Genomic DNA, 12500 nt, shown 5'->3' on the forward strand with positions numbered 1-12500 from the left:
CGCTATTACAAAGGGGGTTAGGTCTGGGCTAGTGTAGCGGGGGACTGGGGGGCGCAGACCCCTGTCAGCAAAACGAATTCAATATGATGCTGCTCAATTTAATTTGATACCGCTATTACAAAATGGGTTAGGTCTGGGCTGGTGTAGCGGGGGTTTGGGGGGCGCAGACCCCAGTCAGCAAAACGAATTCAATATGATGCTGTTCAATTTAATTTGATACCGCTATTACAAAATGGGTTAGGTCTGGGCTAGTGTAGCGGGGGTTTGGGGGGCGCAGACCCCTGTCAGCAAAACGAATTTAGTACGATGCTGTTCAATTTAATTTGATACCGCTATTACAAAATGGGTTAGGTCTGGGCTAGTGTAGCGGGGGTTTGGGGGGCGCAGCCCCCCATTCAGCAAAACGAATTATGTACGATGCTGTTCAATTTAATATGATACCACTATTACAAAGTGGGTTAGGTCTGGGCTAGTGTAGCGGGGGTCTGGGGGGCGCAGACCCCTGTCAGCAAAACGAATTCAATATGATGCTGTTCAATTTAATTTGATACAGCTATTACAAAATGGGTTAGGTCTGGGCTAGTGTAGCGGGGGTTTGGGGGGCGCAGCCCCCCATTCAGCAAAACGAATTATGTACGATGCTGTTCAATTTAATATGATACCACTATTACAAAGTGGGTTAGGTCTGGGCTAGTGTAGCGGGGGTCTGGGGGGCGCAGACCCCAGTCAGCAAAACGAATTCAATATGATGCTGTTCAATTTAATTTGATACCGCTATTACAAAATGGGTTAGGTCTGGGCTAGTGTAGCGGGGGTTTGGGGGGCGCAGCCCCCCATTCAGCAAAACGAATTTAGTACGATGCTGTTCAATTTAATATGATACCGCTATTACAAAGTGGGTTAGGTCCGGGCTAGTGTTGCGGGGGTCTGGGGCGCGCAGACCCCAGTCAGCAAAACGAATTCAACATGATGCTGTTCAATTTAATATGATACCGCTATTACAAAGGGGGTTAGGTCTGGGCTAGTGTAGCGGGGGTCTGGGGGGCGCAGACCCCTGTCAGCAAAACGAATTTAGTACGATGCTGTTCAATTTAATTTGATACCGCTATTACAAAATGGGTTAGGTCTGGGCTAGTGTAGCGGGGGTTTGGGGGGCGCAGCCCCCCATTCAGCAAAACGAATTAAGTACGATGCTGTTCAATTTAATATGATACCACTATTACAAAGTGGGTTAGGTCTGGGCTATTGTAGCGGGGGTCTGGGGGGCGCAGACCCCAGTCGGCAAAACGAATTCAATATGATGCTGTTCAATTTAGTTTGATACCGCTATTACAAAATGGGTTAGGTCTGGGCTAGTGTAGCGGGGGTTTGGGGGGCGCAGCCCCCCATTCAGCAAAACGAATTTAGTACGATGCTGTTCAATTTAATGTGATACCGCTATTACAAAGTGGGTTAGGTCCGGGCTAGTGTTGCGGGGGTCTGGGGCGCGCAGACCCCAGTCAGCAAAACGAATTCAATATGATGCTGTTCAATTTAATATGATACCGCTATTACAAAGGGGGTTAGGTCTGGGCTAGTGTAGCGGGGGTCTGGGGGGCGCAGACCCCTGTCAGCAAAACGAATTTAGTACGATGCTGTTCAATTTAATTTGATACCGCTATTACAAAATGGGTTAGGTCTGGGCTAGTGTAGCGGGGGTTTGGGGGGCGCAGCCCCCCATTCAGCAAAACGAATTAAGTACGATGCTGTTCAATTTAATATGATACCACTATTACAAAGTGGGTTAGGTCTGGGCTATTGTAGCGGGGGTCTGGGGGGCGCAGACCCCAGTCAGCAAAACGAATTCAATATGATGCTGTTCAATTTAATTTGATACCGCTATTACAAAATGGGTTAGGTCTGGGCTAGTGTAGCGGGGGTTTGGGGGGCGCAGCCCCCCATTCAGCAAAACGAATTTAGTACGATGCTGTTCAATTTAATATGATACCGCTATTACAAAGTGGGTTAGGTCCGGGCTAGTGTTGCGGGGGTCTGGGGGGCGCAGCCCCCCAGTCAGCAAAACGAATTTAGTACGATGCTGTTCAATTTAATTTGATACCGCTATTACAAAATGGGTTAGGTCTGGGCTAGTGTAGCGGGGGTTTGGGGGGCGCAGCCCCCCATTCAGCAAAACGAATTAAGTACGATGCTGTTCAATTTAATATGATACCACTATTACAAAGTGGGTTTGGTCTGGGCTAGTGTAGCGGGGGTCTGGGGGGCGCAGACCCCAGTCAGCAAAACGAATTCAATATGATGCTGTTCAACCCCTCGGGAATTTTTAATTTCTGTTTTATTCACCGTAATGCTCATGGAACGTACTTTCACATTCTTGTTTTTTGCTTCACGAAAATTTTTGTACACTAATTACTTTTTAATAGGAAAACGTGCAACGGCAAACTCCTTCCTAGGGTCACTGGGAAGATGACATTGACAAAATATGTTAAGATCAGCCGCCCCTATGCGTAAAGTATGTCGTTTTTCCATTTTTTCGATCCGGAGCGACACCAACATTGTGTTGCAATTTTAAACTGCGCGGTTAAACGGCGGGCCAAACAGTCGGTGGTTTATGCAACAGCAACCATCAAACTAGTAGGAGAATACACGCCCGTGATAGTATAGGAGATTCCCACTGTCCCTATCTTTTTTTTTATCTCGGACATATATATACCGGCTTATCGTCAATAACTCGAAAACCAGCACGTTAAGGCCAATTTTGGTCTATACGATTCTTATGCAGTTTTAGATTCTCTACACGGTCCAATGATCGTTTTATTTTTTTGTCGAATTTTGAGAATTTTTTTTTTTTTTTCTCGAAAACGAGCTCGACGACCTGCACTTTTGACGACGCCATCGTGTTCCCCGGATTTTTTCCTGCAAGATAGGGTGGCGATTTTTTGTCCTACGACGATTTTTGACGCCGGAGCGATGATTCGGAGCAGAGCGGACTTAGAAACTTTCGCGCGTCGACCGCCGGACCGATCGCTCCAGGCTGTTTTTCGTCAATAACTCGAAAACGAGCACGGTAACGCTCGTTTTCGCCCGTACGATACTTGTACCGTTTACCGTTGGCTACCTGGCAGATGGTTTGTTTTTTTTTTATCTCGAATTTTGAGAGCTTTTTTAACTTTTTTCTCAAAAACGAGCACGTGAACGCCAATTTTCGTCTATACGATTCTTATGCAGTTTTATATTCTCTACACGGTCCAGTGATCGTTTTATTTTTTTGTCGAATTTTGAGAATTTTTTTTTTTTTTTCTCGAAAACGAGCTCGACGACCTGCACTTTTGACGACGCCATCGTGTTCCCCGGATTTTTTCCTGCAAGATAGCGTGTCTATTTTTTGTCCTACGACGATTTTTGACGCCGGAGCGGTGTTTCGGAGCAGAGCGGACTTAGAAACTTTCGCGCGTCGACCGCCGGAGCGATCGCTCCAGGCTGTTTTTCGTCAATAACTCGAAAACGAGCACGGTAACGCTCATTTTCGCCCGTACGATACTTGTACCGTTTACCGTTGGCTACCTGGTAGATGGTTTTTTTTTTTTTTATCTCGAAGTTTGAGAGCTTTTTTAATTTTTTCCACAAAAACGAGCACGTGAACGCCAATTTTCGTCTATACGATTCTTATGCAGTTTTATATTCTCTACACGGTCCACTGATCGTTTTATTTTTTTGTCGAATTTTCAGAATTTTTTTTTTTTTTTCTCGAAAACGAGCTCGACGACCTGCACTTTTGACGACGCCATCGTGTTCCCCGGATTTTTTCCTGCAAGATAGCGTGTCTATTTTTTGTCCTACGACGATTTTTGACGCCGGAGCGATGATTCGGAGCAGAGCGGACTTAGAAACTTTCGCGCGTCGACCGCCGGAGCGATCGCTCCAGGCTGTTTTTCGTCAATAACTCGAAAACGAGCACGGTAACGCTCATTTTCGCCCGTACGATACTTGTACCGTTTACCGTTGGCTACCTGGTAGATGGTTTTTTTTTTTTTTATCTCGAAGTTTGAGAGCTTTTTTAATTTTTTCAACAAAAACGAGCACGTGAACGCCAATTTTCGTCTATACGATTCTTATGCAGTTTTATATTCTCTACACGGTCCACTGATCGTTTTATTTTTTTGTCGAATTTTGAGAATTTTTTTTTTTTTTTCTCGAAAACGAGCTCGACGACCTGCACTTTTGACGACGCCATCGTGTTCCCCGGATTTTTTCCTGCAAGATAGGGTGGCGATTTTTTGTCCTACGACGATTTTTGACGCCGGAGCGATGATTCGGAGCAGAGCGGACTTAGAAACTTTCGCGCGTCGACCGCCGGACCGATCGCTCCAGGCTGTTTTTCGTCAATAACTCGAAAACGAGCACGGTAACGCTCGTTTTCGCCCGTACGATACTTGTACCGTTTACCGTTGGCTACCTGGTAGACGGTTTTTTTTTTTTTTATCTCGAAGTTTGAGAGCTTTTTTAATTTTTTCCACAAAAACGAGCACGTGAACGCCAATTTTCGTCTATACGATTCTTATGCAGTTTTATATTGTCTACACGGTCCACTGATCGTTTTATTTTTTTGTCGAATTTTGAGAATTTTTTTTTTTTTTTCTCGAAAACGAGCTCGACGACCTGCACTTTTGACGACGCCATCGTGTTCCCCGGATTTTTTCCTGCAAGATAGCGTGTCTATTTTTTGTCCTACGACGATTTTTGACGCCGGAGCGGTGTTTCGGAGCAGAGCGGACTTAGAAACTTTAGCGCGTCGACCGCCGGAGCGATCGCTCCAGGCTGTTTTTCGTCAATAACTCGAAAACGAGCACGGTAACGCTCATTTTCGCCCGTACGATACTTGTACCGTTTACCGTTGGCTACCTGGTAGATGGTTCTTTTTTTTTTTATCTCGAAGTTTGAGAGCTTTTTTAATTTTTTCCACAAAAACGAGCACGTGAACGCCAATTTTCGTCTATACGATTCTTATGCAGTTTTATATTCTCTACACGGTCCACTGTTCGTTTTATTTTTTTGTCGAATTTTGAGAATTTTTTTTTTTTTTTCTCGAAAACGAGCTCGACGACCTGCACTTTTGACGACGCCATCGTGTTCCCCGGATTTTTTCCTGCAAGATAGGGTGGCGATTTTTTGTCCTACGACGATTTTTGACGCCGGAGCGATGATTCGGAGCAGAGCGGACTTAGAAACTTTCGCGCGTCGACCGCCGGACCGATCGCTCCAGGCTGTTTTTCGTCAATAACTCGAAAACGAGCACGGTAACGCTCGTTTTCGCCCGTACGATACTTGTACCGTTTACCGTTGGCTACCTGGCAGATGGTTTGTTTTTTTTTTATCTCGAATTTTGAGAGCTTTTTTAACTTTTTTCTCAAAAACGAGCACGTGAACGCCAATTTTGGTCTATACGATTCTTATGCAGTTTTAGATTCTCTACACGGTCCACTGATCGTTTTATTTTTTTGTCGAGTTTTGAGAATTTTTTTTTTTTTTTCTCGAAAACTAGCTCGACGACCTGCACTTTTGACGACGCCATCGTGTTCCCCGGATTTTTTCCTGCAAGATAGGCTGGCGATTTTTTGTCCTACTCCCATATTCGTGTCTTTTTGCTTAACGAAATCTTTTATATACTAATAACTTTTTAATAAAAAAACGTGCGACGGCAAAATCCGTCTTAGAGTCACTGGGGTGGTGACATGACAAAATATGTTAAGATCAGCCGCCCCTATGCGTAAAGTATGTCGTTTTTCCATTTTTTCACCCCGGAGCGACACCAACATTGTGTTGCAATTTTAAACCGCGCGGTTAAACGGCGGGCCAAACAGTCGCTGGTTTATGCAACAACAACCATCAAACTAGTAGGAGAATACACGCCCGTGATAGTATAGGAGATTCCCACTGTCCCTATCTTTTTTTTTATCTCGGACATATATATACCGGCTTATCGTCAATAACTCGAAAACCAGCACGTTAAGGCCAATTTTGGTCTATACGATTCTTATGCAGTTTTAGATTCTCTACACGGTCCAATGATCGTTTTATTTTTTTGTCGAATTTTGAGAATTTTTTTTTTTTTTTCTCGAAAACGAGCTCGACGACCTGCACTTTTGACGACGCCATCGTGTTCCCCGGATATTTTCCTGCAAGATAGCGTGTCTATTTTTTGTCCTACGACGATTTTTGACGCCGGAGCGGTGTTTCGGAGCAGAGCGGACTTGAAAACTTTCGCGCGTCGACCGCCGGAGCGATCGCTCCAGGCTGTTTTTCGTCAATAACTCGAAAACGAGCACGGTAACGCTCATTTTCGCCCGTACGATACTTGTACCGTTTACCGTTGGCTACCTGGTAGATGGTTTTTTTTTTTTTTATCTCGAAGTTTGAGAGCTTTTTTAATTTTTTCCACAAAAACGAGCACGTGAACGCCAATTTTCGTCTATACGATTCTTATGCAGTTTTATATTCTCTACACGGTCCACTGATCGTTTTATTTTTTTGTCGAATTTTGAGAATTTTTTTTTTTTTTTCTCGAAAACGAGCTCGACGACCTGCACTTTTGACGACGCCATCGTGTTCCCCGGATTTTTTCCTGCAAGATAGCGTGTCTATTTTTTGTCCTACGACGATTTTTGACGCCGGAGCGATGATTCGGAGCAGAGCGGACTTAGAAACTTTCGCGCGTCGACCGCCGGACCGATCGCTCCAGGCTGTTTTTCGTCAATAACTCGAAAACGAGCACGGTAACGCTCGTTTTCGCCCGTACGATACTTGTACCGTTTACCGTTGGCTACCTGGTAGATGGTTTTTTTTTTTTTTATCTCGAAGTTTGAGAGCTTTTTTAATTTTTTCCACAAAAACGAGCACGTGAACGCCAATTTTCGTCTGTACGATTCTTATGCAGTTTTAGATTCTCTACACGGTCCAATGATCGTTTTATTTTTTTGTCGAATTTTGAGAATTTTTTTTTTTTTTTCTCGAAAACGAGCTCGACGACCTGCACTTTTGACGACGCCATCGTGTTCCCCGGATTTTTTCCTGCAAGATAGGGTGGCGATTTTTTGTCCTACGACGATTTTTGACGCCGGAGCGGTGTTTCGGAGCAGAGCGGACTTAGAAACTTTCGCGCGTCGACCGCCGGAGCGATCGCTCCAGGCTGTTTTTCGTCAATAACTCGAAAACGAGCACGGTAACGCTCATTTTCGCCCGTACGATACTTGTACCGTTTACCGTTGGCTACCTGGTAGATGGTTTTTTTTTTTTTTATCTCGAAGTTTGAGAGCTTTTTTAATTTTTTCAACAAAAACGAGCACGTGAACGCCAATTTTCGTCTATACGATTCTTATGCAGTTTTATATTCTCTACACGGTCCAGTGATCGTTTTATTTTTTTGTCGAATTTTGAGAATTTTTTTTTTTTTTTCTCGAAAACGAGCTCGACGACCTGCACTTTTGACGACGCCATCGTGTTCCCCGGATTTTTTCCTGCAAGATAGGGTGGCGATTTTTTGTCCTACGACGATTTTTGACGCCGGAGCGATGATTCGGAGCAGAGCGGACTTAGAAACTTTCGCGCGTCGACCGCCGGACCGATCGCTCCAGGCTGTTTTTCGTCAATAACTCGAAAACGAGCACGGTAACGCTCGTTTTCGCCCGTACGATACTTGTACCGTTTACCGTTGGCTACCTGGTAGACGGTTTTTTTTTTTTTTATCTCGAAGTTTGAGAGCTTTTTTAATTTTTTCCACAAAAACGAGCACGTGAACGCCAATTTTCGTCTATACGATTCTTATGCAGTTTTATATTGTCTACACGGTCCACTGATCGTTTTATTTTTTTGTCGAATTTTGAGAATTTTTTTTTTTTTTTCTCGAAAACGAGCTCGACGACCTGCACTTTTGACGACGCCATCGTGTTCCCCGGATTTTTTCCTGCAAGATAGCGTGTCTATTTTTTGTCCTACGACGATTTTTGACGCCGGAGCGGTGTTTCGGAGCAGAGCGGACTTAGAAACTTTAGCGCGTCGACCGCCGGAGCGATCGCTCCAGGCTGTTTTTCGTCAATAACTCGAAAACGAGCACGGTAACGCTCATTTTCGCCCGTACGATACTTGTACCGTTTACCGTTGGCTACCTGGTAGATGGTTCTTTTTTTTTTTATCTCGAAGTTTGAGAGCTTTTTTAATTTTTTCCACAAAAACGAGCACGTGAACGCCAATTTTCGTCTATACGATTCTTATGCAGTTTTATATTCTCTACACGGTCCACTGTTCGTTTTATTTTTTTGTCGAATTTTGAGAATTTTTTTTTTTTTTTTCGAAAACGAGCTCGACGACCTGCACTTTTGACGACGCCATCGTGTTCCCCGGATTTTTTCCTGCAAGATAGGGTGGCGATTTTTTGTCCTACGACGATTTTTGACGCCGGAGCGATGATTCGGAGCAGAGCGGACTTAGAAACTTTCGCGCGTCGACCGCCGGACCGATCGCTCCAGGCTGTTTTTCGTCAATAACTCGAAAACGAGCACGGTAACGCTCGTTTTCGCCCGTACGATACTTGTACCGTTTACCGTTGGCTACCTGGCAGATGGTTTGTTTTTTTTTTATCTCGAATTTTGAGAGCTTTTTTAACTTTTTTCTCAAAAACGAGCACGTGAACGCCAATTTTGGTCTATACGATTCTTATGCAGTTTTAGATTCTCTACACGGTCCACTGATCGTTTTATTTTTTTGTCGAGTTTTGAGAATTTTTTTTTTTTTTTCTCGAAAACTAGCTCGACGACCTGCACTTTTGACGACGCCATCGTGTTCCCCGGATTTTTTCCTGCAAGATAGCGTGTCTATTTTTTGTCCTACGACGATTTTTGACGCCGGAGCGGTGTTTCGGAGCAGAGCGGACTTAGAAACTTTCGCGCGTCGACCGCCGGAGCGATCGCTCCAGGCTGTTTTTCGTCAATAACTCGAAAACGAGCACGGTAACGCTCATTTTCGCCCGTACGATACTTGTACCGTTTACCGTTGGCTACCTGGTAGACGGTTTTTTTTTTTTTTATCTCGAAGTTTGAGAGCTTTTTTAATTTTTTCCACAAAAACGAGCACGTGAACGCCAATTTTCGTCTATACGATTCTTATGCAGTTTTATATTGTCTACACGGTCCACTGATCGTTTTATTTTTTTGTCGAATTTTGAGAATTTTTTTTTTTTTTTCTCGAAAACGAGCTCGACGACCTGCACTTTTGACGACGCCATCGTGTTCCCCGGATTTTTTCCTGCAAGATAGCGTGTCTATTTTTTGTCCTACGACGATTTTTGACGCCGGAGCGGTGTTTCGGAGCAGAGCGGACTTAGAAACTTTAGCGCGTCGACCGCCGGAGCGATCGCTCCAGGCTGTTTTTCGTCAATAACTCGAAAACGAGCACGGTAACGCTCATTTTCGCCCGTACGATACTTGTACCGTTTACCGTTGGCTACCTGGTAGATGGTTCTTTTTTTTTTTATCTCGAAGTTTGAGAGCTTTTTTAATTTTTTCCACAAAAACGAGCACGTGAACGCCAATTTTCGTCTATACGATTCTTATGCAGTTTTATATTCTCTACACGGTCCACTGTTCGTTTTATTTTTTTGTCGAATTTTGAGAATTTTTTTTTTTTTTTTCGAAAACGAGCTCGACGACCTGCACTTTTGACGACGCCATCGTGTTCCCCGGATTTTTTCCTGCAAGATAGGGTGGCGATTTTTTGTCCTACGACGATTTTTGACGCCGGAGCGATGATTCGGAGCAGAGCGGACTTAGAAACTTTCGCGCGTCGACCGCCGGACCGATCGCTCCAGGCTGTTTTTCGTCAATAACTCGAAAACGAGCACGGTAACGCTCGTTTTCGCCCGTACGATACTTGTACCGTTTACCGTTGGCTACCTGGCAGATGGTTTGTTTTTTTTTTATCTCGAATTTTGAGAGCTTTTTTAACTTTTTTCTCAAAAACGAGCACGTGAACGCCAATTTTGGTCTATACGATTCTTATGCAGTTTTAGATTCTCTACACGGTCCACTGATCGTTTTATTTTTTTGTCGAGTTTTGAGAATTTTTTTTTTTTTTTCTCGAAAACTAGCTCGACGACCTGCACTTTTGACGACGCCATCGTGTTCCCCGGATTTTTTCCTGCAAGATAGCGTGTCTATTTTTTGTCCTACGACGATTTTTGACGCCGGAGCGGTGTTTCGGAGCAGAGCGGACTTAGAAACTTTCGCGCGTCGACCGCCGGAGCGATCGCTCCAGGCTGTTTTTCGTCAATAACTCGAAAACGAGCACGGTAACGCTCATTTTCGCCCGTACGATACTTGTACCGTTTACCGTTGGCTACCTGGTAGACGGTTTTTTTTTTTTTTATCTCGAAGTTTGAGAGCTTTTTTAATTTTTTCCACAAAAACGAGCACGTGAACGCCAATTTTCGTCTATACGATTCTTATGCAGTTTTATATTGTCTACACGGTCCACTGATCGTTTTATTTTTTTGTCGAATTTTGAGAATTTTTTTTTTTTTTTCTCGAAAACGAGCTCGACGACCTGCACTTTTGACGACGCCATCGTGTTCCCCGGATTTTTTCCTGCAAGATAGCGTGTCTATTTTTTGTCCTACGACGATTTTTGACGCCGGAGCGGTGGTTCGGAGCAGAGCGGACTTAGAAACTTTAGCGCGTCGACCGCCGGAGCGATCGCTCCAGGCTGTTTTTCGTCAATAACTCGAAAACGAGCACGGTAACGCTCATTTTCGCCCGTACGATACTTGTACCGTTTACCGTTGGCTACCTGGTAGATGGTTCTTTTTTTTTTTATCTCGAAGTTTGAGAGCTTTTTTAATTTTTTCCACAAAAACGAGCACGTGAACGCCAATTTTCGTCTATACGATTCTTATGCAGTTTTATATTCTCTACACGGTCCACTGTTCGTTTTATTTTTTTGTCGAATTTTGAGAATTTTTTTTTTTTTTTTCGAAAACGAGCTCGACGACCTGCACTTTTGACGACGCCATCGTGTTCCCCGGATTTTTTCCTGCAAGATAGGGTGGCGATTTTTTGTCCTACGACGATTTTTGACGCCGGAGCGATGATTCGGAGCAGAGCGGACTTAGAAACTTTCGCGCGTCGACCGCCGGACCGATCGCTCCAGGCTGTTTTTCGTCAATAACTCGAAAACGAGCACGGTAACGCTCGTTTTCGCCCGTACGATACTTGTACCGTTTACCGTTGGCTACCTGGCAGATGGTTTGTTTTTTTTTTATCTCGAATTTTGAGAGCTTTTTTAACTTTTTTCTCAAAAACGAGCACGTGAACGCCAATTTTGGTCTATACGATTCTTATGCAGTTTTAGATTCTCTACACGGTCCACTGATCGTTTTATTTTTTTGTCGAGTTTTGAGAATTTTTTTTTTTTTTTCTCGAAAACTAGCTCGACGACCTGCACTTTTGACGACGCCATCGTGTTCCCCGGATTTTTTCCTGCAAGATAGCGTGTCTATTTTTTGTCCTACGACGATTTTTGACGCCGGAGCGGTGTTTCGGAGCAGAGCGGACTTAGAAACTTTCGCGCGTCGACCGCCGGAGCGATCGCTCCAGGCTGTTTTTCGTCAATAACTCGAAAACGAGCACGGTAACGCTCATTTTCGCCCGTACGATACTTGTACCGTTTACCGTTGGCTACCTGGTAGATGGTTTTTTTTTTTTTTATCTCGAAGTTTGAGAGCTTTTTTAATTTTTTCCACAAAAACGAGCACGTGAACGCCAATTTTCGTCTATACGATTCTTATGCAGTTTTATATTCTCTACACGGTCCACTGATCGTTTTATTTTTTTGTCGAATTTTGAGAATTTTTTTTTTTTTTTCTCGAAAACGAGCTCGACGACCTGCACTTTTGACGACGCCATCGTGTTCCCCGGATTTTTTCCTGCAAGATAGCGTGTCGATTTTTTGTCCTAGCTCAATTATTAAGGAAGTTACGGTTTCTTGATTTTTCGGTATGTTCGAACTGGTCTTTTAGGCGGGCGCTCGGTCGCGCGGTGCTTTCGCATCGACCGACGTACCGATCGGCGGCGACGGTTTTTCGTCTATATCTCGAAAACTAGTACGCTAACACATATTTTGACCTATATGATATTTGTTCAGTGTAATTTTTTCTATCTGGTAGGCTGGTTTTTTTTTTTTTATCTCGAATTTTTTGAACGTTTTTGTTTTTTTCTCGAAAACTAGCGCGACGACCGATATTTTTAACTACGGTTTTGAATTCGTCTAATTTTTGCCTACAAGATAGCGTGTCGAGTTTTTGTTCTGCGACGATTTTGACCATTTTTTCATTTTTTTCTCGAAAACGAGCACGGCAATCTATATTTTTAACGACGGCATCGTGTTCCCCTGCTTTTTTCCTACAAGATAGCGTTTTTTTTTTTTGCCCTAGCTCAATTATTAAGGAAATTACAGGT

Source organism: Colletes latitarsis, unplaced genomic scaffold (assembly GCF_051014445.1).
Source record: "Colletes latitarsis isolate SP2378_abdomen unplaced genomic scaffold, iyColLati1 scaffold0118, whole genome shotgun sequence".
NCBI classification, from domain to species: domain Eukaryota; kingdom Metazoa; phylum Arthropoda; class Insecta; order Hymenoptera; family Colletidae; genus Colletes; species Colletes latitarsis.